The sequence below is a fragment of the Sardina pilchardus genome, chromosome 21 (assembly GCF_963854185.1).
Source record: "Sardina pilchardus chromosome 21, fSarPil1.1, whole genome shotgun sequence".
NCBI lineage: Eukaryota > Metazoa > Chordata > Actinopteri > Clupeiformes > Clupeidae > Sardina > Sardina pilchardus.
In genome coordinates, this window is record NC_085014.1 from 6,679,374 (window position 1) to 6,691,873 (window position 12,500).

Genomic DNA, 12,500 nt, shown 5'->3' on the forward strand with positions numbered 1-12,500 from the left:
GCTCATGGAGGGAGGGGTGGGGAACGAGCGCCATCATCCCCCTTACAACTGATCTGAGGAAGCTCTCCATCTCATCCTCATTGCCCATTGTTTTGCCCTATACACACTTTCACCCCTGTGTATCTCTCTCTCTCTCTCTCTCTCTCTCTCTCTCTCTCTCTCTCTCTCTCTCTCTCTCTCTCTCTCATATCTTCTCGCATCATTCCTTCCTGCAAACACTGGTTCCAGATGTGTCGGTTCAGACACATTTAACACACATCTGTCTGTTTTCTCTCTCTTTCAGCTGTTGTCTTTAGTGTGTGTGTGTGTGTGTGTGTGGGCATGTGTGTATGTGTGGGTAGGATTAGCAGGAACCGTTGGCAGTTTCAGTTGCACAAGAGAATCGTCCGTAATCGAAGTAGGCATAACATGATGTGAGTTGCCTCGGCAATGGAGAAATATCCGTGTGATCATTTAATCATTTCATGTGACTGGTCATGACCAGCGATTGACGTGACATGTAAACATATCAAACATACATTTGGACTTGTTGTTGATACCTATCCCACTATACATCATAATACATCTACTTCCATCCAACAGTTTAGGATATGAAGGTCAGTTCTCAGTTCTTCAGCTAGCTATATTAGCCGTTGTCGTGTTTATTTTTAGTGCTAAAGTGATTCAGGAGTGTGAGGGAAACCCAGAAGGTTGGGATATGTCTCAGTGCTGTCTTTGAGGGAATCCAGCAGGTTTGGCTATGTCTCAGTGCTGTCTTTGAGGGAACCCAGAAGGTTTGGCTATGTCTCAGTGCTGTCTTTGAGGGAACCCAGAAGGTTTGGCTATGTCTCAGTGCTGTCTTTGAGGGAACCCAGAAGGTTTGGCTATGTCTCAGTGCTGTCTTTGAGGGAACCCAGAAGGTTTGGCTATGTCTAAGTGCTGTCTTTGAGGGCCATGAGAGGTGTCAGGGAGAGGAGCCGTCTGGCTCAGTGTTGCTAACGCTAAAGGAAGTGGGGTTGGATTGACTGATTGACATTGATTAAGCTGGTTCAGCAGCTTGCTCACATATAGCTAGACGTCCGTTTTTAGTGTTCCCGGGGATAAGACTCCCTTCTCACCCCTCCTCGCCCCATCCCGCCCCATCCCACCCCATCCCGCCCCATCCCGCCCCATCCCGCCAGCTCCGGGTGCTCATCACTGGGAAGGGATCAGCATGGCTACAGCATTGTCTACCTCAGAGAGAGAGAGAAATCAATTTCACTCACCCATCTGCAGATCGATAGGTACAATTGGAATTGAAATATTGACACCGTTCACCGCCATCTCCAACTCCATCTTCACCTTCCACTAGATTACATTTTTTTTCCATCCTTTTCCAGACTTTCCTCACACAAAACTTCAACCTGAATTCAGATCTAAGAGCCTTTTGTTTTGCCTGTTTGTTTTTCTTTGAGACATTTTGGAAACCTTGATTGTGTGCATAGTCCCTCTGTAATGTTATGTGATGCCAGTAATACATATGGTTTCTGCCTTATAATATTGCATGGAGGGCAAAGAGACGAGAAGAAAACTCAAAAGAGAAATCAGTCCACTGGGTCTGCTGAACCTGCAGAGTTCTGCTGGAGTTCTACTCTGTCTCCTTTGTTTTGTTTTTTCTACTGATGGTCCTGTGACTGTAATTTATTCTGGGGTGTACAACACTGGCCATGTCTTTCTCCTGAGCGCTCACACCCGCTACCCATCACTTCTGTGTGTGTGTGTGTGTGTGTGTGTGTGTGTGTGTGTGTGTGTGTGTGTGTGTGTGTGTGTGTGTGTGTGTGTGTGTGTGTGTGTGTGTGTGTGTGTGTGTGTGTGTGCACATGTTTGGACAGTGCTCAAAGTCACTCATCACTTCCCATGGTGCTTTGCTTTGTTGATTTAACATTTTATTTATTTTGTCATCTTGTGATGATCATGTGATTTTTTTTGTTTTTACCCTGCATGGTCTACACTCTGAAGAGGAGGCGTCCTCCTAATCAACACACACATGCACCAGACACACACACACACACACACACACACACACACACACACACACACACACACACACACACACACACACACACCAATCCCTTGTAATCAGCTCCCTGCTGACTCCAGAGTAAGTGATGGGGCTCTTATTCCTCCTGTTCCTCTCCAGCCCACTCTATATGTGCAGCCTGATTGTGCTACAGCCCTCTGAGATTGTAGTCCCGCCATTGTTGGGTTAGTACACACACACACACACACACACACACACACACACAGCCCTTTGAGATTGTAGTCCTGCCATTGTTGGGTTAGTCCGCACATGAGGACTAGTCCACAAAACACACACACACACACACACACACACACACACACACACACACAGACAAGCAGTCCACAAACTGAAGGGGACTGACAGCTCACTATGTTTACTGCTGTTTTCTTGCCTAAGACACCCCCCCTACACACACACACACACACACACACACACACACACAACTGACACAAAAGCTAAACAAAATGTTTTAGAGCCCACATGGGAGGTGACCGAGCTGTTCTTTGATGCTGTTGAGCGTACACTTAAAGGTACACAAAAATGAAATGGAATTGAATGAGGGGCCGCCAATCAATCTGGCCTCTGATTAGCCCCTCCCCTGCCCTGTCTTAACAGCCTGAGAGAGGCGGAGCCAGAAGAGAAGCTCCAGGAAGTGAGAAGTGTGCAGCCAACAGAGGCGGGGCAGACTAGTGCCGGGCTCTAGGGGTAGGTTGGTGGGGCTGTCCGTCAAAGGGAATGGAAGGCCTTCAGCTTTAACAAGGGAAAAAGAATGTTGCTAAGTGAAATGACAGTTGTTAGACAAGGTGTGGTTTAACTTTGTAACAAATTAGACATAAATGTGTGTGCGTGTGTGTGTGTGTGTGTGTTACAGAGAGAGCTAGAGACAGAGAGAGACTTATATAGATGAAAACAAAAGTAAACAAAACAAAAAGCTTGTGGTCCAAAGTGTTGGAGGGTTTTGGGAAAGTTTGACATGGAGGAGGCTATTTCTGCGTTGGTTTTAGTACAGATCCCCCTCCTCTCCTCCTTCCCCCTTCCCCTCCTCCCCATCCTCTTTCCCCTCTCCTCCTCCTCTCCCTCTTCCCCTGCTCTCCTCCTCCCTATCCTCCCCTCCATCCTCTCTCTCCTCTCCTCCTCCTCTCCCTCCTTTCCTCCCTCTCCTCTCCCTCCTCCGGTCCTCTCCCCTGCTCTCATCCTCCCCCTCCTTCCCTCCCCTCCTCTCCTCTCCTCTCCTCTCATCCTCCTCCTCCTGGTATGGGGATGCTGTTGCTCCCCTCTGCTGCAGCTGCTGAGTGGAGTGTGTTGGCCTCAGATGGGTCCTGTGTACGATGAACAGCCCAGCCTCCTCCTCCAGAGAGAGAGAGAGAGAGAGAGAGAGAGAGAGAGAGAGAGAGAACAGGATGGCGAGAGCTCTCACCTGTGGTGCTGGCGCAGGTGCGCTAGGGGCTTGTAGGGCCTGCTGTAGAGCCTGGTTGAACAGGTCAAGGTGTGTGTGGGGGGGGGGTGTAACGGACTGAAAGAGAGAGAGGAGAGAGAAGGGGGGGGGGGTGAGCTGTACAGCTGGGCGATGCGTGTCGGAGCAGGAAGCTTTGTCACTGTCAGCTCTACTGCCCCCTGCTGCCCCGCACTGCCCCATTGTTCTGCTGCCCCCACAGAGGACTGGCCACTGCACCACTACTTCTGCCCTCCGAGAAGTGCCCTCTGCACACCCACTTGTGTTATGTGTGTGTGTGTGTGTGTGTGTGAGTGTGTGTGCTGTCAGATGTTGCCTCACTCCGGTCTCTTGAGCTACTCTGTATAGCTGAGTGCTCTATGAGTGTGAGTGTGTGCGTGTGTGTGTGTGTGCGCGCGCATTTGTGTACATTTTGCTCCAGTGTATGCACTAATATCTCTGTACAGTCCCTTCTTTTCTCCAGATGTATATACTGAATGTATTGTATGGGGACGCGGAGGCTTTGAGGTTCAAGAGACAAAAATAAAGTAGAGTTTATGAGTCCAGCGCGCGTCTGTTGCCTGCTTCTGTGCTTCTGTGTCTTGTGTGTCCTGTGTGAGCTTTCTTGAACTCTGGCACCAGTGGCCGTAAAGACAAAGGGACATGCTGTACACTCAGTCACCAGAAGGGACCAAACACAATTGGAGATTCCACCAGACGCGGTTGATTCTGTGCGGACAATGCACATTTCATGTTTGCTGTTTATTCATCCAATATAACCAATTGTGGCTTCATTTCAGTACAACATGAGTGCAAGATTCAATACAGTGGTGGGCTATACTCCGAGTGGCCCAAAGGAAAGGGCATCTCCAGACTAGAATGGACACTACGCAGGAAGCAACAGACGTGGATAACCACACTGAAGGACCTTTGGAAACAGGAAGTCTGTCTTAACGAGAGTACTGAAGACAGTGCCCTGACCGTGTGGTGCAGTAGCTGCCTGGCTGCTCTAGCTGTTGTCATTTCTTATTAGTATCGACAGCACTCGGTGACCTTGAGAAGCGGAGACCTGTGTGAAGAGTCGTCCTCTAAGATGGCGTATGTTGGCTTGTGTCGTGCCACAGCCCTGTCCACCCAGCCCATCACGTCTGCAATACATATCTGCTGTTTACACTCATGGAGAGCATGGTTACCATGGTGAGGCAGCCTCTATGCAGAGCTAACAGACACATAGGCTGGCATGTTCCTGTGCAGCCTTGGGCAAGTCAGAATGTGTATGTGTGTGTGTGTCCAAAGCAGGCCCCATCAAACATGTTTAAGTCAAAATGATTTTGTGTGTGTAAAGAAAATTACCATCAGGCATGATTGAATCAGAATGTGAAGTGTGTGTGTGTGCGTGTGTGTGTGTGTGTGTGTGTGAGTGAGGAATAAAAGCAGGGGTTGTTTTGTCAGCCCAGGATGCAGGATGGCACATGTCCTCATCCTTTCATTGGTCAAAGTGACGTTCCATTAGATTGTGTAGCGGAGAGTGGCCCAGCCTAATTCAATCAGCGGCGTGTTGTTGAAAAACTCCAAGCGGAGAGGAGCGGAGAGGAGGGGAGAGGAGAGGAGGAGAGGAGAGGCTCACTTAAGCCCTTTCACTCAGCACTGCTCATATGAGCTCTTTTGTTGTCTGTCCTGCTTGCCTATTCTCCAGCCCGCTGATGATCGTTCAACAGGAGATGAGTTTGGTAAACATACACAGAGAGAGAAAGTGTGTGTGGGTGTGTGTGTGTGTGTCATTATGTTGTTTATGTCTATGGGCTGTCTGCCTTTCCCAGGTATTGACCCTATTTTGCACCAAGCCTGCAAAAAGCAACGAATAATAATGTCAACAACTTTCTGCTTCCTTGAGACAACTGACCATGCTCATGCAATTTAGAATTTGAATAAGCTCAAATGTCCAACAATCAGACCGCGAATAATCTCTTATAGCCAAATAATCTCTAATGGCCTTGCTAATTACTTTTTTTCTCTCCGTGCTTTTGTCTCTCAAGGGCTTTTCTTTAAAAGAATGGAGCCGCTAACAGTAATTAAATGCACTAAATGCCAGAGTGGACTGAAATCAGGCTGGAGTAAGTGAGTGGCCAATTGCACTCACTGGTGTTGGAAGGCTGTGCATGCTTATCTCACCCAGAACTGAGCCAGCTCCGGCCCAGATGTGCTCTAGATTCCACCTCTCACTGCGGAACCCGGTTTAGTCTGAACATTCTAACTAAAGATTCCATTCAATTTACGGTTCTGAAATTCAATGCTGAAATCATTTAAATCAGTGGCCCCAGCTATTCTTGAGAACGTTCATTTTCCAACATTCTGGTGACGCCGGTGTGTGGGCACTTGCTGGAGGGTTAAATTAGGGTGCTACCTGGGCAGCGCTGGAGGGTTAAATTGGGGTGCTACCTGGGCAGCGCTGGAGGGTTAAATTGGGGTGCTACCTGCAGTGCTGGGCCTCCAGACTTCTGCATGATGCTGAGCAGCAGAGCAGGATTTATGGGAGTGCTTTTCCCAATGGAACCCAACACTCACATGCAACAGAGCAGAGATGCAGAGAGCTATTTATGGAAGGTGCTGACGGAACTGCACTAAACAGGATCTATAATATCACACAATAGAAGCAGGTCATTTCAAGAGAACACACACACTCACACACACCCACACACATCTATAAAATCACACAATAGAGACGGCAAGTGCAAGAGAATATGAACACACAAACACACACACACACACACACACACACACAAAGAGAGAGAGAATGAAGTTTGTCTTTTTCAGACAATGGTAGTGAAGTTGTTCTGGGCGTGGAACATCGGCAAACCCCAGCCACAACCAAGAGCAGTGCATCTTGGGAGGGGAAAAAAACATCTGCAGGGGACGAGTCCTGAACTCGTCTCTTCTCTGCATGTTGATTGGCTGGAAGTTCTCCCCAGGATTCTACAAAGCATGCAGGTTGCCATTTAAATGTGTGATAACCTCAGGCTTGGTCAGTCTTCTCAGCTGGAGACCGACTCTCTCTTCTACTGCCTTATCTTGGAAGCACAGAGAAAAGAGAGAGAGAGGGAGAGAGAGAGAGAAAGAGAGAGAGAGAGAGAGAGAGAGAGAGAGAGAGAGAGAGAGAGAAATGTGATGCAGATCTTTTGCTTCGGCTCTCATGTGAAGGTGTTGAGTAAATCCCCCCCCCCCTCAGTCTCCTCCCACCATCACAGCAGTGATGCCTTCCACAGACCAGTAGGATTATTCACAGAGGCTGAAGGCCACACCAGATCACAAACACACACACGCACACACACACACACACACACACACACACACACACGCACACTGCAGATGAAACACATCAAAGCCTCCTTTCTGCACAAAAAGAGCCATCAGGAACTGAACGTCTGAAAGGACAAAAAAGAGGGAAAGAAAAGAGAGAGAGAGCGAGAGAATGAGGGAGGTGGGGAGGGATGGAAAGAGAAAAACGTGGGTGGAGGGTGAGAAAAAAATGATAAAAGAAAAACACGGCATGAGAGAGGCAAATGCGCGTGCAGCCTGAGGCGGATGTGTGTGTGTGTGTGTGTGGCTCGCATGTCGATCACAAAGAGCTTCCGCTCTCGCAGTCCAGTCACGACCTGCGGAAAAGCAATTTCAGGTAACAGACTGGCCGCTAATGACATGGCGGGACTTAGACAAGGAGGGAAAGAGGAGAGGGTGACAGGGAGCCTCACTTCTGATGGGCAGATGAAAGACAGTAAAACAAAAGAGAGAGAGAGAGGGAGAGAGAGTGTGTGTGTTACTCGAGCACAGCTCACTGACTCCCAATCGCCTTAACTGTGGAGGAGTTGATTGAGAGTGGGGCTGAGCGGCAGAGTTTCGCTGGTGATCCAGGCAGGCTGACGGCCCTCGCACATCAAACCCCGCGCCCCTGGACCGCCTCTGTGGATGCTCAGAGCGGAGGTGAAGGGGACACACCACTCTACTCTTTTTTTCTTTTTTAAAGTATATTTTTTGGCCTTTTTGCCTTTAATGTTATAGTACAGTGAAGAGTAGACAGGAAACAAGTGGGAGAGAGAGATGGGGTGGGATCGGGACATGACCGCAGGCCGGATTCGAACCTGGGTCCCCGTGGGCACTCGGACCCGTATATGGTACGAGCGCTGTAGCCTGCTGCGCCACAGCACCCCCCCACACCACTCTACTCTTGAGTTTCAGCTTGAGAAGAGATGTGGGTGAGATACAGAGCAGTGTTGGCCTTACGTTACGTCTGGAGTCATGGCTGACCACCAGAGAGGAACCGGAGAGGAACCAGAGAGGGAAAAGATTGTGTTGTGTGCTGTGTTCCCAGCACTGTTTGTCCCTTCTCCTCTCCCGTCCCCTCTGCCCCTGCTCTATAGGTGTGACGAGCGTGAGTTGTGTGAACACAGCGTGTGAACTGCGGCTGACTTCGTACGTCAACGTCAACTTCAAAGGTGAGCCGGGAGGAGCTGGAACGGACGGCAGCGTGTCCTGAGCAGATCACCTGCAGTGTAGGCTACCTGACGTGACGCGCGCGCCGCGCGGTGGGACTCATCACCTCATTTAGTGTGCAGGAAGTACAGGTGAACTTCCCTTCTGAATCATTCTGTAAGGATCTAAATTCCCAGGCTGATGACATTCCTTTCAATCACATATGGACTCTTGATTAGCTACTAAGTGTGGGCCTATTGTGGACCTCCTGTCACATGTTTGTCCAAAGTCCTCAGAAGTCAACTTGGACCAGGCATGTCTTGATTGATTTACTCAAGTGGTTTCACTACAACAATGGTCTCAGTTTCACCTACAGTACTCATCATGTGATCTCCATTCATGTAACCTATATCACTGTCTGAACCAATCACAAACTTTGTAGCCTATATAAGGGTAGACAAAACATCATTCATGGAGTTATTCTGTTGTCAGATCTCCCACACCGTAGGTGTGTAGTCTTCAATCCTCTGAGCTGGTAATGTATTTTCATTCTCTGACTGTTTTGCACGATAGCCTAAGTAATTCCTTTAACCTGTTGAAGTAACTTTCACACTATGCATTTAGATGTACTCCTGTAATGTGTTGGATGAATAACTTGAACCTGTCCAATAAATTGTTAAACTCTGACCCGCATGGCTTTCGCACTCATAGTATGAATTGACGTTCATATTGCAATATTTTGGGCGTCTGCCCACCATGTGTAGTAATAGTACTTTGTAACAGAAACTTTTCCATATATAGCGAGGTCAGAAATGATTAGGTTAACAGGGGTTCTATAATCCATTGATATTTTCAACAGTGCGCGGATGCTTCACGAATTTCCTTCGACCACTCTCTGTTCCCTCATTGGTTCAGAAAAGTGACGTCTTACATTCCAATGAGCATGATGACTGGGGAAATACATTGCTATGGTGTAGTTTTAACAGTAGCATTGTGCTAGTTCCTCTCCGGCTGCCAAGAGTCGGACAGTATTTCTGACCAGTACGCATTGTGTTCAACCCAGCATGCATCTCAGCGAGTCACAGATCAAATACGCCTGCATGGTGACTTCTCCCCTTCTCAACCTCTGTCCTCGATCCTCCATGCTCCGTCTCCAGGCTCGTTCCCACAGATCTATAAAGCACACTGGATGGACTATCCTATTGTTGCCGCCCCATCATTCTTTATTTAGATCAGTGGGAACGAGGACTGAGGAAGGAAGGGAGGATAGATAAAAAAAAAGACGATGAGAGAGGCCCCAGGTCCCTGCACCTGTCATCTTTGCCCCCTTTGTGGTCCCATTGAACAGTACATCCATTGCACATCATTGAACATGGACTCAGGTCTCAGTCAGATAAGATATGATTGGCGATTTCTGTAATACGGCCCCGCAGTAAGGATTGTGGCTGTAGCTCTTCAGACAGTACATAATCAGATGATGCATGGGGTTTGGTTAAAGAATAAAGAAAGCACTTCATAAGAATACATTATGACAATTATGTATTGACATACTGTGCTGAGAATGGCCAGTCCATCTCTACAATATCTCCATACAATACGGAGTTCTTTATCACTTGATCCAAACTAATAAGGTGTCATTCTCACATACAGCACTGGTGTACTCACTAAACGGACAGAGGCCCAGGAGGGACAATTCCCCTTGACTAGAATTGTGTGTGCCCTTTGGATTCCACAATGTCTATTACCTAATGGAAATCAAGCATTTTCAAAGGCAGCGCCACATGGGTGTACACACACACACACACACACACACACACACACACACACACAGACACACAGAGAGTAGATGTCTGGGCCACTGTTCCGTGGAGACTCTGATGAGCCAGAGGGCTGCAGGCACACACACACACACACACACACACACACACACACACACACACACACACACAGTGGCTTCACGTTCCCTCCGTCTACCTGTCTCATGTTCTTTCCATCTTTACCTTCTCCTGTTCCTCAGGCCATGCAGCCCAGACAGAGACAGAGAGAGAAAGAGAGAGAGCAAGAAAGAGAGAGAGAATGAAAGAGAAAGAGAGATGGAGAGAAAAAAACAAAGAAGGGATGACTGAGAGAAAGCTGGAGAACAAAGTATACAGGGAAATCGGGGGATTGGAAGAGAGATGGGACCTGACAACCTTGTGTGTGTGTGTGTGTGTGTGTGTGTGTGTGTCTTCAGAGACTGATGCCAGGGGGGGCAGAGAGTTTGAAAGAGCTTTGGGGGGAGTGTGCTGAGAGAAAGCGAGGGAAGAGAGAGAATGAAAAGCAAAGAAAGAAAGAAAGAAAGAATGAAAGAAAGATAGAACAAAAGAAAGAAGCAACAGAGCCAGAGATAGACTAAGCGGAAGCGAGAGGCACATTAAGCAAGACGTGTCCCCCCGTGTTCACCCTGTCGTGTGTGTGTGTGTGTGTGTGTGTGTGTGTGTGCAGTCAGGAGAGGCTTGCTGTCAGTCGTGTTTATCCCCATCAGCTTGTCAGCCTCATTAGCATATATGCTTCATGTCACGACGTGCTCGCTCGTCTCCGACGACGACTGACACGAGAGTCTCCATAGCAACTTTGGCGAAGTGATGTGACAGCAGATTGTGTAGAATGTGCTGAGAGGGGCACCGCAGCAGAGGGACCAAGACGAAGACGAAGACGAAGATGAAGATGAGCAGTAATATGACACACCTGAGCCACACACACACACACACACACATATACGCACACGCACACGCACACGCACACGCACACACACACACACAGACATACACACAGAGAGAGAGAGAGACACACACACACACACACACACACATATACACACACATAACCGCACACACACACATACATGCACACACACAAACGCATGCACAACTTTTCCATTTTTCTTCAAAGCTGAAGCTCAGAGGAGAGACACTGTTGTTGAACTACCTCCGTCCTTTCTGCTGCAGAGCATCTCATGGATGCACACACACACAGGAGCTGAGAGTCCTGATCTGTATTGGAAGTCTATAGCACAGCAGACTGAGATGAGATGGCTTCCTGGATGGCTCTCCTGCGAGGGCTGTTCTGGGAAGGAAGGTGTATGTGTGTGTGTGTGTGTGTGTGTGTGTGTGTGTGTGTGTGTGTGTGTGTGTGTGTGTGTGTGTGTGTGTGTGTGTGTGTGTGTGTGTGTGAGTGTGTGTGTGTGTGTGTGTGTGTGTGTGTGTTATTCAGAACCCTCTTTGTTAGGACAACAGTGTGAATAACATGGATCTGGAGAAGTGGTCATATTTGAATTGAATTGTAGGTTTTTACTGTATGATGGTTTTGATCCATGGAATGGTTCAGTAAAAGGGGTTTTAAAAGGCAAAAGTCATGTTTGAATTAGAGTGAGCAAGCTGAAGTGACTGTCACAAATGCTCCCAAACAGTTTCACACACACACACACACACACACACACACACACACACACACACACACACTAGACAATGTCACCTGGTAGGAAGTCAGGAAGCCAGTGTGTCCCTGACAAGCACACACACAGACAGACAAGAGCCACCCTGGATCACTCCCAACTCCCAAATTGCAGATTGTGTGTGTGTGTGTGTGTGTGTGTGTGTGTGTGTGTGTGTAGCTTTACACAGACAGGCCCATTAGCACACACACACACACGCACACACACACAGCTGTGCCTTGGTGCTTGAGCGGGACGAGTGGGAGAGGGGCTGAATTCTCCTGATTGAGCTGCAGCGCTAGTCTCCATTGTCAGCCAGAGAGGGCAAATTAGGAGGCAATTTAGAGAGAAGATAGGAAGGAGAGAGATACAATACACCCCCCCCCCCACACACACACACACACACACACACACACAAATACACCTCGGGGAAACAGGAAGACACCCCCCACCACACACACACACACACACACACAATTGCCTCCCTCATAAGTCGAGACGACGTAGCTTTGCTCTGCTGACAACAACAAAAGCGCAGTAGCCAGAGCAGTGTGATGGGGCCATTTAGACGCCTCATGTTGTGCAAATCTTCTCTCGTTCTCTCGCAGCTCTGTGGGGAGCGCCCCTAATGCCCCCCCCCCCCCCCCCCTTTTTCTTCCCCTCCCTGTGGGGCTGTTAGCTCCCTCGTACAGAATCGGCCCATTGATGTCGTATATGCTTGAGACACATTGTCGTTGTGTTTATTTCTACAGTCACTTACAATGCCCAGCTGGTGAACACCCAGATGTTGATGCTGGTGGTTGGACATAGTAGGGCGTCTTGTCGATGTTGTAGCTGGACCGATTGAATGGCCAGAGCAGTGTCCACCTGTAGGTCCCACTGATCTATAAAGAATACCTGGATAGACTATCTCATTGTTGCTGACCTATCAACAATGAAGCCAATGGAACTGTCCCGAGTGGTCCCATAATGGCGGCGAGGTGTTCCAATTCCATTGTTGCAGAACGGCAACATTCTTTTACTGTCTTTTACTGTCTATGCATTCCTATGGCAAGTGGTCCCATAATGGCCGCCGCCATGTAGGCTTC

At 48.4% G+C, this 12,500-nt stretch overlaps 1 protein-coding gene across 3 annotated transcripts in view; it reads left to right on the top strand.

The window, feature by feature from the left end:
* The window catches only part of LOC134068452 (SH2 domain-containing adapter protein F-like), a gene marked incomplete in the record, with an annotated part of 115,647 nt that extends 111,607 nt beyond the window's left edge, over window positions 1-4,040 (top strand). For all 3 annotated transcript variants that reach the window (XM_062524072.1, XM_062524073.1, XM_062524074.1), the window contains 1 exon segment: window positions 1-4,040. This exon segment is cut by the window's left edge and continues 388 nt beyond it.
* Between the last annotated feature and the right edge of the window lie 8,460 nt (window positions 4,041-12,500).